The sequence below is a fragment of the Neodiprion pinetum genome, chromosome 2, assembly GCF_021155775.2.
Source record: "Neodiprion pinetum isolate iyNeoPine1 chromosome 2, iyNeoPine1.2, whole genome shotgun sequence".
NCBI lineage: Eukaryota > Metazoa > Arthropoda > Insecta > Hymenoptera > Diprionidae > Neodiprion > Neodiprion pinetum.
In genome coordinates this window covers 30,632,484-30,655,969 of record NC_060233.1, presented here as the reverse complement: position 1 = coordinate 30,655,969, position 23,486 = coordinate 30,632,484, and the positions used below count along the sequence as shown (strand labels likewise).

The 23,486-nt window shown below is 42.1% G+C and overlaps 1 protein-coding gene across 1 annotated transcript in view; it reads left to right on the top strand.

Moving 5' to 3' along the window:
* Window positions 1-13,578: 13,578 nt before the first annotated feature.
* The window catches only part of LOC124211919 (defective proboscis extension response 14), a 201,211-nt gene continuing 191,303 nt past the window's right edge, over window positions 13,579-23,486 (top strand). Inside the window, exon 1 of the mRNA XM_046611454.2 lies at window positions 13,579-14,965. The gene's annotated coding sequence lies outside the window, so the exon portion shown is untranslated. The remainder of the gene's footprint in view (window positions 14,966-23,486) is intronic.

Below are 23,486 nucleotides of genomic sequence, written 5' to 3'. Positions count from 1 at the left end.
TTTTCGACATTTTTCAGCAGGTGCTTTTTTCCTCGTATCTTTTCTCCCGTTGATCCCACGCTCCTTTTGCTGCGTTTTCTGAGTTCCTTGGGGTCCAATTGGTCGGGAAAGAGTCATACGAATCAATTCTGAGACGAAAAATTTTTTGGTAAAAAAAAAAGGAAGGTTAACCCCTTTGTATTTTTGGCGAAAATTTTCGCGATTTTCAAAAGTGCTGGAATAAATTAATTGTGGCACTATTCCGACGTAATTTTGCGAGAGAAATCGATTGGGCGCAGTCCCAATACGCTGCGATCAACGCATCGAAAGTTACAGCCAAAAAACGAAAACCTGAATTTTCGACATTTTTCAGCAGGTGCTTTTTTCCTTGTATCTTCTCTCCCGTTGATCCCACGCTCCTTTTGCTGCGTTTTCTGAGTTCCTAGGGGTCCAATTGGTCGGGAAAGAGTCATACGAATCGATTCTGAGACGAAAAATTTTTTGGTAAAAAAAAAAGGAAGGTTAACCCCTTTGTATTTTTGGCGAAAATTTTCGCGATTTTCAAAAGTGCTGGAATAAATCAATTGTGGCACTATTCCGACGTAATTTTGCGAGAGAAATCGATTGGGCGCAGTCCCAATACGCTGCGATCAACGCATCGAAAGTTACAGCCGAAAAACGAAAACCCGAGTTTTCGACATTTTTCAGCTGGTGCTTCTTTCCTCGTATCTTCTCTCCCGTTGATCCCACGCTCCTTTTGCTGCGTTTTCTGAGTTCCTTGGGGTCCAATTGGTCGGGAAAGAGTCATACGAATCAATTCTGAGACGAAAAATTTGTTGGTAAAAAAAAAAGGAAGGTTAACCCCTTTGTATTTTTGGCGAAAATTTTCGCGATTTTCAAAAGTGCTGGAATAAATTAATTGTGGCACTATTCCGACGTAATTTTGCGAGAGAAATCGATTGGGCGCAGTCCCAATACGCTGCGATCAACGCATGGAAAGTGACAGCCAAAAAACGAAAACCTGAATTTTCGACATTTTTCAGCAGGTGCCTTTTTCCTTGTATCTTCTCTCCCGTTGATCCCACGCTCCTTTTGCTGCGTTTTCCGAGTTCCTTGGGGTTCAATTGGTCGGGAAAGAGTCATACGAATCAATTCTGAGACGAAAAATTTTTTGGTAAAAAAAAAAGGAAGGTTAACCCCTTTGTATTTTTGGCGAAAATTTTCGCGATTTTCAAAAGTGCTGGAATAAATCAATTGTGGCACTATTCCGACGTAATTTTGCGAGAGAAATCGATTGGGCGCAGTCCCAATACGCTGCGATCAACGCATCGAAAGTTACAGCCGAAAAACGAAAACCTGAGTTTTCGACATTTTTCAGCAGGTGCTTTTTTCCTCGTATCTTCTCTCCCGTTGATCCCACGCTCCTTTTGCTGCGTTTTCTGAGTTCCTTGGGGTCCAATTGGTCGGGAAAGAGTCATACGAATCAATTCTAAAACGAAAAATTTTTTGGTAAAAAAAAAAGGAAGGTTAACCCCTTTGTATTTTTGGCGAAAATTTTCGCGATTTTCAAAAGTGCTGGAATAAATTAATTGTGGCACCATTCCGACGTAATTTTGCGAGAGAAATCGATTGGACGCAGTCCCAATACGCTGCGATCAACGCATCGAAAGTTACAGCCAAAAAACGGAAACCTGAATTTTCGACATTTTTCAGCAGGTGCTTTTTTCCTCGTATCTTCTCTCCCGTTGATCCCACGCTCCTTTTGCTGCGTTTTCTGAGTTCCTTGGGGTCCAATTGGTCGGGAAAGAGTCATACGAATCAATTCTGAGACGAAAAATTTTTTGGTAAAAAAAAAAGGAAGGTTAACCCCTTTGTAATTTTGGCGAAAATTTTCGTGATTTTCAAAAGTGCTGGAATAAATCAATTGTGGCACTATTCCGACGTAATTTTGCGAGAGAAATCGATTGGGCGCAGTCCCAATACGCTGCGATCAACGCATCGAAAGTTACAGCCGAAAAACGAAAACCTGAGTTTTCGACATTTTTCAGCAGGTGCTTTTTTCCTCGTATCTTCTCTCCCGTTGATCCCACGCTCCTTTTGCTGCGTTTTCTGAGTTCCTTGGGGTCCAATTGGTCGGGAAAGAGTCATACGAATCAATTCTGAGACGAAAAATTTTTTGGTAAAAAAAAAAGGAAGGTTAACCCCTTTGTATTTTTGGCGAAAATTTTCGCGATTTTCAAAAGTGCTGGAATAAATCAATTGTGGCACTATTCCGACGTAATTTTGCGAGAGAAATCGATTGGGCGCAGTCCCAATACGCTGCGATCAACGCATCGAAAGTTACAGCCGAAAAACGAAAACCTGAGTTTTCGACATTTTTCAGCAGGTGCTTTTTTCCTCGTATCTTCTCTCCCGTTGATCTCACGCTCCTTTTGCTGCGTTTTCTGAGTTCCTTGGGGTCCAATTGGTCGGGAAAGAGTCATACGAATCGATTCTGAGACGAAAAATTTTTTGGTAAAAAAAAAAGGAAGGTTAACCCCTTTGTATTTTTGGCGAAAATTTTCGCGATTTTCAAAAGTGCTGGAATAAATCAATTGTGGCACTATTCCGACGTAATTTTGCGAGAGAAATCGATTGGGCGCAGTCCCAATACGCTGCGATCAACGCATCGAAAGTTACAGCCGAAAAGCGAAAACCTGAGTTTTCGACATTTTTCAGCAGGTGCTTTTTTCCTCGTATCTTCTCTCCCGTTGATCCCACGCTCCTTTTGCTGCGTTTTCTGAGTTCCTTGGGGTCCAATTGGTCGGGAAAGAGTCATACGAATCAATTCTGAGACGAAAAATTTTTTGGTAAAAAAAAAAGGAAGGTTAACCCCTTTGTATTTTTGGCGAAAATTTTCGCGATTTTCAAAAGTGCTGGAATAAATCAATTGTGGCACTATTCCGACGTAATTTTGCGAGAGAAATCGATTGGGCGCAGTCCCAATACGCTGCGATCAACGCATCGAAAGTTACAGCCGAAAAACGAAAACCTGAGTTTTCGACATTTTTCAGCAGGTGCTTTTTTCCTCGTATCTTCTCTCCCGTTGATCCCACGCTCCTTTTGCTGCGTTTTCTGAGTTCCTTGGGGTCCAATTGGTCGGGAAAGAGTCATACGAATCAATTCTGAGACGAAAAATTTTTTGGTAAAAAAAAAAGGAAGGTTAACCCCTTTGTATTTTTGGCGAAAATTTTCGCGATTTTCAAAAGTGCTGGAATAAATCAATTGTGGCACTATTCCGACGTAATTTTGCGAGAGAAATCGATTGGGCGCAAACCCAATACGCTGCGATCAACGCATCGAAAGTTACAACCGAAAAACGAAAACCTGAGTTTTCGACTTTTTACAGCAGGTGCTTTTTTCCTCGTATCTTCTCTCCCGTTGATCCCACGCTCCTTTTGCTGCGTTTTCTGAGTTTCTTGGGGTCCAATTGGTCGGGAAAGAGTCATACGAATCAATTCTGAGACGAAAAATTTTTTGGTAAAAAAAAAAGGAAGGTTAACCCCTTTGTATTTTTGGCGAAAATTTTCGCGATTTTCAAAAGTGCTGGAATAAATCAATTGTGGCACTATTCCGACGTAATTTTGCGAGAGAAATCGATTGGGCGCAAACCCAATACGCTGCGATCAACGCATCGAAAGTTACAGCCGAAAAACGAAAACCTGAGTTTTCGACTTTTTACAGCAGGTGCTTTTTTCCTCGTATCTTCTCTCCCGTTGATCCCACGCTCCTTTTGCTGCGTTTTCTGAGTTCCTTGGGGTCCAATTGGTCGGGAAAGAGTCATACGAATCAATTCTGAGACGAAAAATTTTATGGTAAAAAAAAAAGGAAGGTTAACCCCTTTGTATTTTTGGCGAAAATTTTCGCGATTTTCAAAAGTGCTGGAATAAATCAATTGTGGCACTATTCCGACGTAATTTTGCGAGAGAAATCGATTGGACGCAGTCCCAATACGCTGCGATCAACGCATCGAAAGTTACAACCAAAAAACGAAAACCTGAATTTTCGACATTTTTCAGCAGGTGCTTTTTTCCTCGTATCTTCTCTCCCGTCGATCCCACGCTCCTTTTGCTGCGTTTTCTGAGTTCCTTGGGGTCCAATTGGTCGGGAAAGAGTCATACGAATCAATTCTGAGACAAAAAATTTTTTGGTAAAAAAAAAAGGAAGGTTAACCCCTTTGTATTTTTGGCGAAAATTTTCGCGATTTTCAAAAGTGCTGGAATAAATTAATTATGGCACTATTCCGACGTAATTTTGCGAGATAAATCGATTGGGCGCAGTCCCAATACGCTGCGATCAACGCATCGAAAGTTACAGCCAAAAAACGAAAACCAGAATTTTCGACATTTTTCAGCAGGTTTTTTTTTCCTTGTATCTTCTTTCCCGTTGATCCCACGCTCCTTTTGCTGCGTTTTCTGAGTTCCTTGGGGTCCAATTGGTCGGGAAAGAGTCATACAAGTTGAATCTGAGACCACAAATTTCTGCCTCCAGAAATGGAGAAAAAAGCTAGACTAACCTCCGTTACGTGCAGTCGATGATCTGAAGGATCTTGTCCAACGTGACTTACAAAGAATATATATATAACCTATTCTTGAGCGGTCAGAAAAACATTACTTTGGGCTTTGTATGCATCAAGTGTAGACATACCTGCTGTGATGAAAGTCTAGTATTTTGGGTGACAGGAACTTAGTGGTATGGACAGGACGAATAGATGGGAAACATATTGTCCACAATGGTTTATATTTTGTATACTGAGTTATAACAAGTATAGTATTGCAAATGACAAAGAGAGATTGGGAACGATTAATGTAATCAAATCAACTATTAAAACGTCACAGAACAAATTTAGTATGACTAAGTACTACGTTACGTTCGAGGAAAAGGTGAGTCAAGGAGTGGGCCACCTTGGGTAGCGCGAGGGTGACTCTTAGGACGCATCACCGATTTTCCGAGCCGTTCCGTCAGGAAATCCTGAGTTTCCACGTTGCCTTTTCTGGAGGATGGAAGGTCCTTTCCAATGGCCGGTCCGATCGATGGGGTGCACCACTCACTCATCTCCAAGTTAAGATCTCGATGATCTCACACTCCTGAATTACGACTGACTTGATGGTGTCGACGGATTACCGATTACAGCTCGGTTTCGTCGGTGGTAGGGCGTTATTCTGCAGAGTAGCCATCGCGCCACCTTCCGGTGTCGGTGCACTTCCTGAGTCATCCTTTTGGCTCTAAAAATGAAGAAAAAAGTATAGCTAACCCCTTTGCATTTTGGGCTAAAATTTTCGCGATTTTGAAAAGTGCTGGAATAAATTCTTCCTGGCACCATTTCGACGTAATTTTGCCAGACAAATCGATTGAGCGCAATCCCGATACGCTGCGAGCAGCGGATCAAAAGTTACAGCCAAAAAATCAGATTCTGTGTTTTCGCCATTTTTCAGCAGGTAATCTAACCTAAACCACCCAGCACCTAACCTACCCTTTAGGCTACCCTACTTTTGTCGTCCTCCTTCTCGTCCACCTCGATCACCCGCAACCACCTCCAACCACTTCCAACGACCACCAGTGACCACCTCGGGTAATGCATTGAATACTAATAAATATTTCAAGGATCAGAAAACATCAAGAATATTGTGTATAGATTAATATAGTTTTAAATTGTCACATTTTACTAAGAAGATTATTTATTAGCGCATTGATTGCTACTGAATTTGGGCTTGCACGAAAAATGAATTGAAATAATTTATTGTGAACATGCCAAGTTCAAAAAAATTTGAATTTAATGTAAATACAATTGCTGTCAAATATTATAAAATTGTTTTTCTCACCGTTCACAAATCCTCGTCCTCCTCATTCACCTTGTTCTCCTCGTCACCCTTGTCCTCCTCATCCACCTTGTTCTGCTCGTCATTCTCGTCCTCTTCCTCCTCATTCACCTTGAGAACTACGGTGCTCTTTTTCTGGTTTCCAAAATCAAATAGGTGGAGGACCTGGACAACCAGAACTACGGAGCGCTTGCCCTGGAAGTCGAGTTTCACCAGGAAGCGGACCCGGAGCGCAGGATCCAGGAGGTAGAGAACCCGGTACTCGTAATCTGCGGAGCGCGATTCTCATACGTCCGCTCTACTGCGCGGTAGTTTCCAGACTGAGAAATTCGGCTAGCTGATGTTAGATCGATGACGTCAGGGAAAAAAAAATTTTTGGTGACGACACTTACCGAACTTCCGACATTCGAACATCCAAACTTTGGTTTCGACCTTTAATACCATGTATGATGTTTGATGTATAATGATTTTAGTTTTCACATTTCAGACAAGAAATACGAACTTTATCTTCCCTGCCGATTCCAGACTCAAGCGACTAGGCCCTTTGATGGTCAGCCGTTGATTGAAGATATATTATTCAGTTAACGGGTCAGCTAATAACGCTACTATTCGGCGACAGTTGGATTATAATGATGTTTGCTCGTACCTTTCAAATGTGTGTTAAAATACACTGGAAGTATCAAGAAGCTTCGTTCTCTCACCCTATCAAAAAACAAAAAAAATTGCCGACAATCACCTTTTTAGGTATTTAAATTAGGACACTGTGTTGAATACTGTCTCACATACGAGCATCCATTTCATCTCGATCAAAATTAGCTCATCCGTGATGAGAGGTAGTGACTCTGAATTTTTTTCCATACGAACACTTTTCGAAAAACAATTCTGCTCCTCTACTCAACGTAGATACTTCACTTGCGACTAGCTAAAACAGCGTGTTGATTCTATGCCTACGAAAATTCAAGATCGAGAGAGCAAATGAAAAGTTTTTGGAATAATAATGAATATTAATGTTATAGAATACATGGCGAAGCAGAGGGGACGAAGAGGACGAAGGTGGTCGGAGGTGGTTGGTGGTGCTCCAATTCCTGGTATCCAATTAGTCAGCATTGGGTCTTACAAAACGTTTTCAGATAAAAGATCTTTCGCTGAATAAGAATTTTGGCTTGCCGTTTTGTAATTTCGGTGTAAACTTAACGGTATTGAAAAATGCTGAAAGCCATTCGATGATGCGCTATTTCGATACGATTCTGCTAAAAGAATCGATTAGGCGCAGTCCGAATACGCCGCCAGCAAAGGGTAATGAGTTACACATAAAAAACGATAGATTTCTATCGTCATTCATCTGCGGTTGGTCTCACGCTCTCTGGGATGTCTGTCCTGCATCTCTTGAGGTTGAATTAGTCTAGAAAGGAACGTACAAATCGATTCTTAGATGAAAGATCCTCCGCTCGAAAGAGTGACGGCTAATCGCTTCAGATCCTTGTTGACAATATTGACGGTCTGATATGATGCTGAAATCAAATCTCCAATGAATTTCATCACCGTCAATTTGCTATAGGCATCCAGCGCGCACAGTGTCGACCTACCGGGAACAACAGATCAAAAGTTCCTCTCAAGGAACATGAAATTCCCACTGGATTCTTCAGAGCGATCGGGAAGGAAAATGACAAATTCACAGCTACAAAATTTTTTCATTATTTCAATTACAGTTTATTCAATATGCTCTTATTCCAGCACAAGTGTCTGAGTGTCAGTGTATAGTAATTCTACAAGCCTATAAATAGTTATACAGTGAAAGATAGCGAGAATATGTGGAAAAAGAAGTACAATATATGCACATCACTAAGCGGAATATGAAAAACGTTATTCAAGATAGTTGTTTTTTTTTAGCTTTGAAGTATAGTTTAAGTTCTGTGCTGCACACAAGTGCAAAATATCTCTGCAGGACACGATATTCATGATATCGTATTGTTATCATTTAATGTAACCTGTATTAAAATCAATAAATATAGTAATTTTCCAGTATCCTGTTTGTATTTTATTATCTGTTGTTTCTACACTATTTCAAATGCCTTCTCCCCATTTCTCGGTGTCTAATCAGTCGAGAAAGAGTCATTCATATTGATTTCTAAGATAAAAAGTTTTAGACCTTAAAAAATGCTAAGAAATTGAGGCTAGCTTATTATAGTTTTATATTTAGATCTATCTATAAAACATCTCTACTCAATTTATAATGTCTACGTCCATAAATATTGTTGCTATTTCGCTAATGACAACACATGAAATAACCAAAATCAGAGAGCACTGCCCCAATTCCGGCACGTAAGGATCCTACACTGAGAATACAAATGTATAATTATATAACATAAACATAAAAGTCTCTAAATTAATGCGAAAATGATTTGAACATACAGTAGAGCAAACTAGCGATAATTATTAAACAATGACTAAGTTGCGCAAATTGATTTACTTGTTAAATGAGTATGAAGTATCGACTAAATATCACACAAGTCAATCTTATATATATATATATATATATATATATATATATAGGATCCTTACGTGTCGGAATTTATAAGTAAATCAATATATACATATACATACACACATATATATATATATATGAACCGAAAAACGGGTTACACCACCAAATAAAGTTGGTCTAAAATGTTGATTATTATATTTTCTTTGTTTTTTCACCGACCTACAGTACCAAAAAGTAACTTACGGATCACTTTTATTTTATATATCAATACTACATTCACTAAAAATTCCAAAACGTACAATCATTTTTATCGTCATAGAGTATTGTTTACAGGTGGAGGTTTTTAGGCGTAATTACAACGTTTTCTAGCGTGTATTTCAAATTCCTTAATTTCATAAAAATATTATTGTACATTATTTTTACCAATCGAAACAGAGCTCCAAACAAGGAACACCCTTTGGAACATGATACCCACAAAATTAGGGTCTAGTTGCTGTTTCTCCTCCACCTAGAATATCCAGAAACCTTGGGTGGGGGTCAAAACTTAGAAGGATCAATATTTGGAATGGCTGTTCGAAATCTGGATACGTAAAAGTGTCAGTGATTGGTAGTCACTCATCAAAATTTCGAAGAATTCATCTTTCGTTATTTTATTTTCGCATGTTTGAAATTTCGAAACATCGGGCGTTCCAAATATTGATCCTTACAACTTTTGACCCCCACCCAAAAGCTTCGTATCACTCCCCCCACCGCCTTAAATACAATGTTTACAGAAATTCATACGTCCAAGATATCAGTTACATGTGGTTATGATAGACGAATCAGTTTTAAAAATAGGCTAATTGGACCGGTTCAGTAATTGTAGAGTAATTGACTATACCTGTACAGATTCACGCGCAGTCGCTGAGAATATTCTATCTGACTGTCACTGTTCACCGTCTACCACAATCAGCATTGTTACCCAACATCCTAATGAGCTCCATCGGCAAAGTGGATTTTAAGTTCGCATCGGAAGCCTAGACTGCCTTGGCTGTGGCTGGACCCAATTTCGTCAACGAGACAGCTATCTAATGCGTAGCACTCATTCAACATCGCATTCCGATTCCCCGTTATTGTTCAACGTGTAGGTAATAACGGAGCTGCCAATCGCGCTGGGCTCGATCCATCATCATCGCCTGCTCCGTCTCTTCCACTTTCCCCAGTCCCCGAGCAATTTCCCACCCTACCTTCTCGCCTCTGGCACCGTTCACTTTGATCAGTCAAAGGGTGTATAAATCAGGGGGTGTATCCCAAACTCTGCCAAAAAATTTAGACGCGCTGATTGCGATAAAGGTGGTGGACCATTCAGTTCAGAACCTCCAGCGATATTCGGAGCACAGTCTCGGCCTACCGATCACTTGTATTAAACGCGAGAGGATTCGCCCACTTCTACAGCGTAAACCGCACAGATTTTCGATGAAAAATCGATCATGCACGTTGATCTAGATCGCATTATAAGGCATCGAGTGGGCATTTCTTCCCGGTTCCTATTCTCGACCGCTCGCGCGGGAACCTTACACCTTCGGCATAACCATGTCCCTTCTAAGTAAGGGGTGGATGGTACACGTGGAGACCATTATCGGGGGAATTGCTTATTTCTCGCACGGTTGAGTCAGTTAGCTGCGAGCCTCGTGCGCCAAACTCCCTTCCACCCTGCCCTTTTTCGACTTCCTTATCCTCCTTCCTATTCCTCACGGCCTCCTCATGAGCCTTTGTCACGTCGCGACTCGCCGCGTTTTCAAGCCGTCGAGGAGTCGAGTTAACCGAACCAACTCAGCGTCCCCGACGTTACGCACAGTGTTGGAGCCTCACGGAACGGTGATTAAACTTTTCGTTCACGTGGAATCACCAGAATAGGAAATTGACTGGGGCGTGGAGCTCTTCTCGACTGACAATGAGAGCCCAATCGATGGATCTGTCAAAGTGGTTACGATGGCCGCTCAGAGATCAATTGCCGAAATCTTGCCACGCAGCACATACGTGCAACATTTCGTCCCAAAGAATTGAGAAATGTTTATAACCATCCAATCGGAATCGACGATGACTTTCACGGGAAATCCCTACTATCCGTCGTTCGGATAGGACATATTGGGCAACGATTGAATTTTCCTGATGACAGATTATATTGACTTAGGTTTTCGTAGTTCCGCCTAGTCTAAGACTCAAGCGCAATGATTTTTTTTTCTCAATCAATTAGAATTTGAAAAAGTCAGAGCCTTGAGAGTTATATAAATGTGAAGTATCTTTCAGCGGATAATTTAAGGCGCAGATGTTTCCCACGTGTGTGAAACTCAGTACAGCCGCCTCTTAACTCAGTTTTGTAATCTAAGGGAATAGGAATCCAATTTCGATACGCAAATTCGTTCTTTCGCCAAGCTGCGATAAGGATCACGAATGAGGCTCCCCAGTTACTCAGCTTCCCGTGCTTTCCCCTCTTTCCCCTCTTTCTCAGCCTCTCCATCCCTTATATCCATTCTGCTCAGCATACCGACCTTCCGAGGATTTTTCTGTCCCCATCTCGGCAGCACATATCATATGCGGGCATATAAATCATAACGCCACACGACAAAACTTACAACCTGGATTGTACGGGGAATTTTCACAGATCTCACTTCCGCCGCTCATCCCGCATTTGCCAGATATACTGGGATACCGGTTCACTGGCTGCTTGCCTGACAGCTGCAGTTGCGTGATAATAATAGGTAAACTCGTGGTTAACCCTGGGATCGACGGGAATTATGGGGGCACGCCACGACACAACACGTCGTGAGAACCGCGTGCTCAAGTTCCGGGAAACTTCCGAGCAAAACCAAGCAAGACTTCAAACCTCGTTTCTCTTTACCAGCAGCGCAACCTCTCATCCGCGGTCATACTGATATCCGAACTGTCGAGAACGGTGATTATCGTTAAAGGATCCAAGTATCACAAATCGCGGAATGAAACAGCGAGTGCGCAATATCTTCCCAGTTAACCGTAGAACTCTGAAAACCGACCACCGTGACGGTTGGTGCAAGTGTAGTGTAGTTGGTTTTGCAGATACTCCAAGTCCGGCGGATCCGCGATGCAGTCTGTTTAATTAGGGAACAAATTAAATGCTATTGTGTTCGCATGGGTGTACAACTATCCGACATGGTTGCGCAATTAGTTGGGCATTATGAATTAATTATACCGTGTGGCAGTCAGAGACAGAGGGCGAAATCTGAGGGGCTGCAGTTTTGCGAGATTCAATCTCGGAATGGGCTGGCACGAGAGCCAAATGCACAACCGCACAACTTACCGCTCCAACCCTCAGAGGAGGCCGACAACTGCGAAGGACCTTTCAACGCACATCCGCACTGTCGTCTCTACGCCATTGTCGGAGGGTGCAGTTGATGCGGAGGGACGGTTATGATACAGGGTGCTTCTTGTATTTCCAGCTCAGCTTCTTGTTTGCCTGGGCTCCGGCACTTCTCAGCAAGGGAGGCTCGGCTGCTCGCTGGTAGAGGCTTTACTGTTTGTCGGTATATCACAGTGCAACAAACTATTAACTTGCCTGTCAGACAGTGAGGGAGAGAGAGGGAGAGAGACGAGACCTCGTCTGACGTCGGAAACGAGGGAGTCCATCGTCAGAAGCGCGGGACTTGTAACTGGTTGAAACCGCTTTATTTCCGCGGTGCCTTGTGCAGCCGGAGAATTACCCTGCAGTCTAGTGGCGCTTAACGCGCCGCAGATTCTCCTCGAACTGCAGAGTCCGCGCGTCTCCAGACAATGCATTTACCATTTACGATCCAAAACTGCACTCGGTTGAGACACGATTAAGGTTGAAGCGGTGTGGATTCCGGCACGCTGCTCCGCCAGTTGAGTCACTGCGAGGCCTCAGCGCTCCATTCACCCTCCACAAGGTCCAACAATGCGGTCCTATTAACCACCAGGCGTGAAGCCACCGCCAGCCCCATTCGGTGCAGTTCTCATTTGGAGCTGCGGTGATTGTTGAAGTTCACGAAATCTCGAGAATTTATTGAATATTGGACGGCGTCCTCTTGTCTAGACGTAAAACCCGAGTCCGCTTACTCTCAGATTCAGTTTGCCCCTTGAGGTTTAATTTAATCTTCCATTTTCCGTGTCTCAATTCTGCTTTCACTACATGTATGTGCATATGTCGTATACACCGGACACCGGAAAGGCACTGCACCGTTGGGAGTACCCGGACACGATTGTTCGGCGGAGATATAAGAGAGCCGCGTTATCGGATTGAATGGAAAATAATCCCAGACCGATTTTGAGCTGGAAATAATTTCGGGGTTTTGATTGGTTCTGCGGGTCGAGACGTTCCATTTTTCGCCGGTCCAACGTCGGACCGATGCCAACGGGATCGATCCTAAAAGAGGGTGAAAGCATCCGCGTGCCGGCATAAGTCGAGTCGAGTCTCGCGGTGTTGTGACGTGTAACCACGGTACGTCACTGCTCGATGTCCGTGCGTTGGATAAATGGAAGAGAGAACGGAGGTCAGCGTAGAAAAATGAGTAATTGAGCGAGCCGTGCTCGGGACCAAAGGTAATTGCTAAATTGTCGGTGGTCGGTTAAAGCCGGGATATTGTACCCACCTGCATAACCTCGGTAGAGTAAATTTTCCCAGTGCAGTAAACGTATCAATGCGACTCTCGGATGTACGTTTGTTGTATCAAGTCCACATATGCCCGTTATCTGGGCACATGAATATACACGCTTCCCAGGGGAAATACAAACAGATAGAGAGCTGTGGCACGACCAGCCACCTTGCCCCGATGTACGGACCCAGCGGTAGAATGGATTCGATAGGTTATTCCGGTGACGTATTTAGAGCTGCTCGCTATGCAGCGTTCGCCTTCTCACGCCTCGACGTGCATGCGGCCGATGATCGAGGCAAGGATGCAGTCCGAAAGAGCTTGCGTGAAAAATTCCGTCTCACGGACCATGAGTCGGACCTTTTTTCTCGACAGAAGAAAAAGTGTTGGAAATTTCTGGTAATTAAAGGCGTCGGCGATGCTGCATCGTGGTTTCCCCGTGGCTGACCAAGCCGAGGTCGCGGGGCAGCGGTGCCTCGGTTCCTCGCCGAGTCCGGCGGGTAGTGTGACAGCCTCTCAGTTCCAGGGGTAGGGGATGAAAGGTGACTATATACTATGGGGGTGGGGCAGCTGGTGCGTGAGCGGTATGCGCGTCAGAGTTTGCCGCCTCTGCCCGGCAGTCCTTTGGCAAACTTCTGACAACCAGGAACAGAGCGGACCTGGTTCAAGCGCTGGGTACGGTCTGAGATCGCGGAGAGTTTGAACGCCCGCCGCGGTTGGCCAGGCGAGAACTATCGAGCATGGATGTCACGAGGGTTGCTTGAAGAACGGTCAAAGTTCGAGTTGGGAAGTTTCAGTACCGAGTGTCAAGTTCTCCGGATCTTTATTCGATCCTCGTGGTTCGCGTGTGACCAAAGGCTAAATAGTATACCAACGTGAAATTCGTGTCGTGCGAGATATGCACGTACGTGTAGAGAGATGAGCAGGGTATGACTGCGGAGATAGTGTCGTGGTGTGGTATAACGGTTCGTAAATCAAATCGAATGCGCAGTAGGCAAGTTGGCACCAAACTTCTATTACCTCTTTCCACTTCTGCTGATCTTTACACCCATTACTATCATTGTTATTCCCCTTCTTTCTTACACGACAGTACAGTGTAGAACATCGCTGAAGAGTACGAACGCCGAGCGCGGTCAAGCTGGTCAACCCGGATCTTGGTGAACTTGACCTTCTGGCAAATCAGTGCGGTTTTCTTAAGCTCCGGTGATCCACCCAAAATGACAGGGGCACTAGGTGCGGGAATTTGCGATAGTCGCAGTTGAGACTCGTTTTAATCCAAGGTCGTTATCGAGTTTCAACTTTAACCCCCGGCGACAAAGCGCGGTCGAGGAGGCTCGCGATAAGGTTTGAAAAGCTGAAGAACGGTGAACTCGAAGAGAGGCGGTGTGTTGAGTGAAAAGTTTGGATGACGCCAGGCGACAGGGATCACGATAGTCTTCGAAAAAGTCAGCCTCACCCGCCGGCGATCCTTTAGGTCAAATTAAAACTATCCGTCACAAACTGACACGTGTATATATATACATATATATATATATATATATATATACTATATATGTACTATATATATATATCTATATATATATACATATATGTATATAGTAATATACTCATCCGATGAGCAGGGCGTGCGCTCTGACGGATGAAAAAATGTTATGTACGAAAACGCTGGCTTCTTCATGTCCTGGTCGAAGTCTTGTACGAGCAGATGAATACGGGAAGAATGGCCGCAGCGGGAGGCCGCAGTGAATCTTAACTCAAGGAAATAGCTACTAGACACAAACCACGTACGCGGAACAGCGAGATTCCGTTCGTCACGAGTGGAGTTACAGCAGTTGGCGAAGTGTTTGAGCGCGGTTTCGCGCGTGCACGGTTATACGTAGTGTTGAAGGGACGATATGTGAACCCGCCGGGATGACGGCTTGATGAGAGTGTGAATCAGTGCGAGGTGAATTATCTCTATGATTAGTTGCAATTCAACGTCGATATTATCTGCCAGCGGATACCCATCGGCGACAGCTAGAGTGAGTACATAATACTATACGCGTATCTGTAATGGATTAGTAGCTCGTTATGCGGTATTCGCACATTATCGCGAACGATTAACGCGTCCTCGCTTATCAACGGGGATTGATTCAAGCCGAAGTTAACAGCGTGCGATTTGTGGCCGTATAGGTAATGGTTGGGTGAAAAATTTTTTGTGGAGCTAACATCCGGCGACGAAGAGAGGGCGGAATTGTTACGTGGCTGAGTCTGAAATGTGCCGTGGGTTGTTTGCCCGGTGGAGAACTGCCGGAGGCTAATTTCGCGGTGAAATGAATATGGAGTGGGCGGTAGGCGAGGTAGATGGTTGAGAAGGAAGCGAAACGACACGGAACGAGACGAGACGAAACGAGGAGAAATAAAATAAATGAAATATACGTGGGAATGAAACGAAACGAAATAAGAAGCTGATCCCTCCTCGGGGTCCTTCATCCTCCTTCCCTTCCGCCCTGTTTGTTTGTCGGTTTCCCCCGCCGTCAGCCGTAACGGCATAACTAGGCAGAGCCGTACCGGGGCTTATTTTCGCCTTCTTTTTTTTTGCCCTCCCTTAATTTGCTTTTAGAAGCTTTCCTCAATTAAGAAGAGCCGACTGCTTCCTTCCCGAGCCGAGCGTCCGCCGGCGCGACCTACGTGGCGCTCCAAAGTGTCTTGTTAACTCACAATCAATTCCCCGGCTATTGGATCCTTGCCACATTTAATGCGATGGAGTGCAGCCATAACGTGTGCACCAAGCTCACGCTAGCGATCCCTGGAGCACACAAACCAGAGGCTGATGACACTTTATGTGAAAAATTTGGACACGCCGGTTTTCAGGTCAGCACTTAGCGGCTTCTACAGCGGTCCAGAATTTACCACGTACTTGGGTGTAGAAATGGGCATGAGGTCTCTGGTGTCCGTGTTTCAAGTTATTACAGTCATCCTTGTGCATCCGCAATGGATTTAGAAGCATCCCTGAAGATCAGAGACAGAGGGTCACGTTGCGTTTGAATAACATTTTCCTACCTCACTTTCAAGAATCAAATCACAATATAAAGAAACTGGTAACCTGCTGACAAATATCCAAGAAACCTGTACAAACGGGGCTTAAAAAGGTTGTATCGGAATCCATAAATATTGTGTCTAAGAGGAGATTTCAATTTTGAACATTTCGAGACGATACTAAAAAAAATTGGATTTTATTTATCATAAACGTGGGAAATAAAAATCGTCTTGTTTTTTTGTTTTTTTTTTTCTACTTCACGTGCCCATTTATATTTTTGCTGAAAAGTTCATTACATTTTTTTCGTTGCATTCAATAGTTTCCTTCAATTTATACGTACAAAGTCGACAATTCTGCCGACATAATTTTTCCATCTGTTCGAAACAGTTGGATTAAATTTGTTTTTTTATAGCTTAGAAATTTGGTTTCGCGACCTAGAATACTACAACAACACTTCGTTCTCCAAACTTTTGATATTTCATTTGGTTGTCTACGATTTCGAAAAGCATGGCAGAAAAAAGAGTGCCATTAGATATTGTAGAAATATGTAATGAATACTGCGAGGCACACTTGATTATTAGCGATGTTTCCTCGTGAAAACAATTTCCAAAGTACGTTAATGGCTGGACTTTGCTATCATTGTTCCAGATTCTCGATCCCCTTAGCGTACCTATGTGTGTGTATAATCCGAGCTCGGAGATTTGGACGATAAATACATGGAGACCGCAACTTATTCTACCCCCAACGCTACAGACTGTACATGTTGAATATGTATATCCACGATAAAACAAGGCTATTGGAATGACGAATTTACGTTCGAAAGAATCCCTTTGACTTCGGCTTGTAATTTATTTTACACCTTAATTAAAAATTTAATCCACATGGGGACCTTAGACCTCGGCATGTCACTATACTTCACTACTACTACTACTACTACTACTACTACTATCGTTATCAGAATCGAATTGAACGTTGTCTGCATTGTATAATTATGTGATTGAAATATGCATGTGTTACTGGTTGAATTTCGAGTGTTTTAGCTTTTTTTCTGTCCTTTGCGTCAGAATCTTAGATTTATGTGTCTGGTTTTTACATTTATACAATGTTACATTATACGCTTTTATTTACATACTTACCAATTTGACCGCCAAATTTTATTATTTGTGTTTTTCTTTTATTATGATTTTATTATGTTTTATTTATTCTTGTCACACCAAATTTGTATCATTTTTGTTAATTACTGCATTTACCTGAAATGTATATACCGAGAATAGCTATCACCGGATTTAGTTATTTAGCAATGAGTTTCAAGGTAAAAAGCTCGGTATTTTTTGAATCACTCTAATGGACTGCTTGAGAGGGTATTTAGAAAGGAAAAAAAAAATCATGCCGTTTTAATGATGGAAAAAAGGAAATAAAAGACTGCGCAGCCTTGTTGGTTTATGGTTATTTAATGTACAACCCGAGGTGCGTTAAAGAGAAGAGAGAGAGCGAGAAGATAGAACAAAAACAAGTTTGAATTTAATTGTAAAATATTACCCTCCGCAATGCGAGGGTGGTTGAAAATTTGCTCTGTATTTCAGAAGCCTGCTCCTGGCAAAATTTCACATTCGAGTATAGCGCATATACGTGGTGCACATATACCGTAAAACAATAGCGTTGATTCGTGGGTTAAAATACGCAATGATGGCAGCGAATGAACGCATCATGCCAAAAGTAGAAATTACCATTTATTTTTCGATCAGCGCCCTTGCATTTGAAATAATAATAAGGTATCGAATTCGTCATTTGGTTTGTTGCAAAATGGTGATATCCCGTCCTATCCGCATCAAACGAACAAATATCATTTGTTTCTTCACAGTTCCCTTATACCTATACAGCGAGTTGTGTACTTTGTGCAATTTTCGAAGTGAAAAATTACTTTAAACTCGAACTGCACAATTAGCAATTGACACCGCCATGCTGGGTCCTTTAACGTGCCACTGTCTGCACGTCAACTTTTAGGTAAAAATGGAGGTAATAAATGCCGCTGGTGGTGAAGAGCGCGTAACTGGTTCCCCGACGAGTGGCAAGTAGCGATTACACCCCTCGAAATTTTCCCGTTCAATATTTCCCCGCAATTTCCCTTTCACATCAATTACAGCGTGTACAGAGGAATAAAGTTGTCAGCCCCAAAAAGCATTTTAGTGTAAAAGAGGCGTATAATCCTTTGGAGTTTTTTTTTTTTTGTTCTTTGCAACGATCGATCATTAAAAAAAAAATAAAAGGAATGCATGATTGTGACGCAGGTATACCGAGGTAAAAGAATCGATAAGTTAAAAGCAGAAGATCGTACGTAATTGCAGGACCCGATCTTTCAAACTAAATTACACAGTACATTAGGAAGCTGCGGTTACTTTCAAATTCACGATCTGTTCATTGAGACGCATTTGTGCGTTTTCAATAATTATTTTTCTATGGCAATAAAATAAGTAAACAAAAATGAATAAAATAACATCCGATATTTTGTCAGAACAACGTCTTTTTGTTCCGAAATTATTTCACCACCTATCATGTGAGAAATGTGTCCCAGTATATTCGCGGAGCTCTGGATACCCGAGATAATAATTTGCGGGGATAATTATTGCAGCTTGAAATTCCTCCGTCTCTTGTGTAGTCGCAGGCCGAATTCCGCTTCACGGTCCAACTGGAATATGGCAAAACCGCAAGTCCTCTGTTGTTTGCAGCCTAATCGAGACGCTGATAAGGCCCGCAACCTGATGTAATTCCGGTTGTTATTGGCCAGCGAGATTAGACCGCGGTTTGTGTTTGGTCAATCAAATTTCGCGACCGCGTCGCGAATTCCTCCTCCTACTCGGCCCGTTCCTCCGTACAATCCAGATAATGTTAATGCGGAGCAAGCCGCTTATCGCAATTATAAATCTCCGGCGGATAAGCGGATACGGGATACGCGGAAGGAAAGTCGACCGTAACTGTGTGAAGGGTTTGTTTTCATTCCTTCTGAACTGCGAGAGAATCATGACAGTGAATAAATTATTATTGATCTCGTAAAAATTCGGGATTTGAAAACGGCGATACTCGACTTCATAAAGCAGGCCGGAATTCGCTCTGCGGCTATTCATTCCAATGGCGGATTTCCCCGGTGTAAGTCCGGCCTGGAATTGCGGATCTCGCATTTCTTTTGCATAACAGATACTTCGCAGTTCCACGATATTATACATTCGCAATACGCGCACGTCGATCGTAAAATTATTGACTTTTTCACCGCGGGTTCTACTCTCGTCATTTTCCTCCCCTCCTTGTGTATATAGACTCGTTGGAGAACTTGAATAAAATCTAATATGCGAACATGATCGTGAAAGTAAAAGAAAAAGAAATAAAAGAATTTCATCCGCTCGAGTTTACTCTTTGTTTCAACAAACTTAATAAATTATCAGCAACTTCGTTACTCTGACATACTTTACAAGTGTACTCGACGATCTTTAATATTAGAGAACTAGCTGCACTCAAATTTATGATTTAATCTTATATTCCCATCGGGTGCAAATTTCAGTCGAGTTTATTTTTCAGCGAAGCCGTAACTATTGGAGGAAAATAAAGAATTTAGAACAACGTGCGCCGCGTAAGGAATCGATATTTTTATATTCGTATCGAAAATTGATGATGAACAGTGAACTTTTACGAGGGTCGACATAATTTTTATAACATTCGTAAAAACCGGTCTCGGTACGACTGAAGACTCCAATATCTTCTGTTCAGATATATGTATCTATTGTACAAATATTCATAGCTTCAACGCAATTGCAATAATAATAGACCAGGCTAAGTAATAAAATAAGACAAAGGATTCTGCTCAAGGCTTGTTTCATGTAAATAAAATCTACAAGAGGGATCGCACAAGTATTCATCGAAAGAAAAGTAAACCCGTATTAATGAATCACAAAGTTTTTCAAGAAACTACGAATGTGTAAAAAAAAAAAAAAAAAATGAAACATAACGGGCGAGAAAGGCGCGCATTTTCATTACGCGGTAAAATATCAGATAGGTTCTATTTTTTAATGAAATTCAGAGTATGTTTCTCTGTCCCAAAGCCGTCGTAAAACTTAAAGTTATTGCAATTAAGTCACAATTAATTTTTTCGCCGCCAATGAATCATCGACAAATTCTACGAATCAGATTTCTAATAACGCTATCGTGCATTTTTATAACAGCGGAAGTTAGCCATTTACAATCACAGATACGATAATTTTGCCCATAAAATGTGTATTTTCAGTTTAATTATTTGTAACTTTCGAGTCCACGTAAAAAATCTGTCGTGGCCAATTCGAAAATATAAAAATTATAACTATCCGAAAAGATAAAAAGGTACGCCGAAGAACAACACGGGTTTCAATCAACAATTTTTCAATTTTACGTTACGCGAAAGCGATCATGTTTCAATCAAAGTCTCCTTTGGAGTAGGTACGATGTTTCCGCAAAGTAAAAACGTACGCGAAAGAAACGAAAAAAAAAAGAAATGATCGCCCACATTACCGCGCGTGAAAATAAGTTCTGTGCCTACAATTTCCGGGATCGTTAGTTTCGAATTAAAAGTTAAAATAGCTTCAGCGGATCGAAATCTGATAACCGGTCGTCGAATCTTGTCGGAAAGAAGAGACTGGCAAACGCGGCTCGGTATTGAGAAACGGTTATCGAAACAAGAAGAAACGCCAGTAGTGTCAGTAGTAGCTGTCCTCGTTAGGTCAGACGAGAGGAATGCAATGATCGCATTTCATTTTTCCACGATCGTCTAACCGATGGTTAGAGAGTGAAAAAGGGTTCTAAAAAGTTAGCGATACAAAAGTAGGAGGAGACCGGGAGGTGGGGCGCGACTTTTTACCCTTCCTCGTTTTACTTCATTTTATATTTTCCTTTCGTTTTATTTTCTATACAGCCGGAAGAGGGGGGCTTCTTTCTCGCTCCAGGACCTGCAGCAAGGATCGAATAATAGGACGAGGGGACTTTAATTGCCGGACAGAGACGGAAATGCGGTTACTCATATACATATATGTATACGTATTCTGTCCTGTGTATTATCGCCGTACATCGTATATACATAGATATAGTCACTGCGGCAGTCTTGATCTGTTTTGTTTCATTGCAACTATTTTCACAGGAATGTGCGCGGCGATATATCCAAACGGGAATTAGAACGTATGTTCCATGCAGCTTGCTTGTGTAACGAGTGCCTCTACGATTCTACCGCTTATACACGCCTATGGGCAATTCCGTGCCAAATTTAACGACATTTTTCTGTTCAATATTCTGAAGCCTGCACGTATTTGGTTCTAGATTTTGGAAACAACATTTCACCCTACGACATTGCAACGCCAAATTTTCGATCCTTATAATAATAAGTATTAACCACGATCAATTACACAATGATTTCTTAGTATGGATAAATTCACGGTATAAAATATTGAGCTTCTTAATTTACGATAGAAATAAAATTTGTTCGATCGATTCCTTCCAAAGATCTTGTTTCGTAAAAGTTCCACCATATTGAAATATGGAATAGTAATTCTACAGTAATTCTACCAAATGAAATGATAATAAAAACCTTATAATTATTATTTACAACACCAAACTCTTCAGATTTCTCTCGATACAATGAAATAAGCGGACGCGTGCTTGACTTTTGAGAATAGAGAAACAATGATCAATTAATTGGAATGCCCTCTACGAGTTATACAGCAATTCCACCGGGTAAATATACATATAGTTATGCCTGGTACACATACTGCAATATGTATGCATATTATGTCGTGTGTGCGCTTAAAGTTCTGCGAGGCAGTAAATTCATCAGGTTTATCCTAACGACCTAGCTTTTACGCGACACCCTCTCTTCTATCCCGTCAAGAAAATCCTACCCCCTCCCCCTCCCCCCCCCCCCAAATCCCCGCCAAACCCCCGTTTCTTCTTTCCTCGACAGAGGGGCTTGAAAATCTCTGCGATCTGATTTACATTCAAAGCTTAATTAGAAATTCGGGTCGTTGTTACCCACTTTGTCGCAGAACTTCATCCTAATCAATGCTCCGTCAGCATCTGGTTGCGTACTCCGTGCCAACATCCCTAGAACATCTATTACGTAAAGTTCTGATTCCGTCACCTTTCCACAGTGAGGGTATAATGAACTCTACGAGGCCTTGTAATTTCGTTTAGATAGGGAGATTTTAAACTTCGAACAGTTTTGGGGAAAATTTAGACTACAGAATTTCGAGATACATTCTTTGAATGAGTTCGTGTGCGAAAAGAAAATTGAAAAAAAAAAAAAAAAGAAACAGTCGAGTCTCACACCGATTTAAAGAACTTTTGAGTTTCGTTAAATTGCGAGAAAGCTCGACGTATAATATAACATTTCGATCAAAAAGCGGTAAAGTGTTTAGAAGTTGGTCGAGCGCTTTAGACCAGGTCTTTCAAAAGAACATCCAAAGTAAAATTCCAGCATGACGCAAGCATACGCTGAATTTTTGATGCGGAAGAGACGGCAACTAAAGAGCCGTTAAAGCTATCCTGCAGCTGGTTGCCATGAAAATTGTTATGGGTAGGTAACTCGAATATCGTCGTTATCTCTAAGTGTCGTGTTTCACGTACACACATCCGGCTGCTCTTACACGGTGTCGAAATAAGTGGAAAAAATCGAACGCCATTGCACGTACTGATTCATGCCACTCTCGCTAACTCAAGCTCCTCATTACGATTAAGGGTCCGTATTTTTCCTACCAATATTCAATCTCCTTTTTCCGCTCCTCCACTTTGGCGAACCTTCTCGTTCTTCTCTTTCCGCGACAAAAAATCTACCGGCTGAGTTGCCCACTAATTGAATAAAAATCTCATCATTCAGAATCTCGAAGACTCTTCAGTTTTTAGAGAGGAAGCGAACTGGGATGGGGGCAATTCCTCCTTGAGGACGCGGGGACTCTCAGCTATTCGTCACGGTCGCGTGGCACGTGTTGCATATACGTACCGTGGTTTGGATATGTACATATACATATGTATAGCTATATACCTCGCTATATAAGGTTGAATCGTGCCGTTATGGATAATCGTATTCACCGAACGCGAACTTATCGCGATGCAAGATGCTGTAAGAAAATTCGAACGTCAAAATGAAACGCGCAAGAGAGTTTCGAATCTTGTTTGGCACACCGTGAAATTACAGCTCACACCTCTCGTCTTCGTTTTAACCCCAATCCTCGCATAACTTACATGATCAGGGGGTAATTTATTCCTCTAGCGAATTTCCATCGTTTGGTGTACTTGGAGTTAATTTTTCTTACCATCACAGAACAATATTATTTTCCAAAGTTTGAACAGATTGCATCACTCAGCAGAGGAAAGAATTGTAAAATACGATTTATCGTACTTGACGGAGGTTTGATATTGGAAGATAACAATTCACCAAGATTATTACACGATTTTATTATTTTTCAATTGGATTTTCGTCGCGGGACAGAATAAAATTATGAGTATAAAAACCTGGC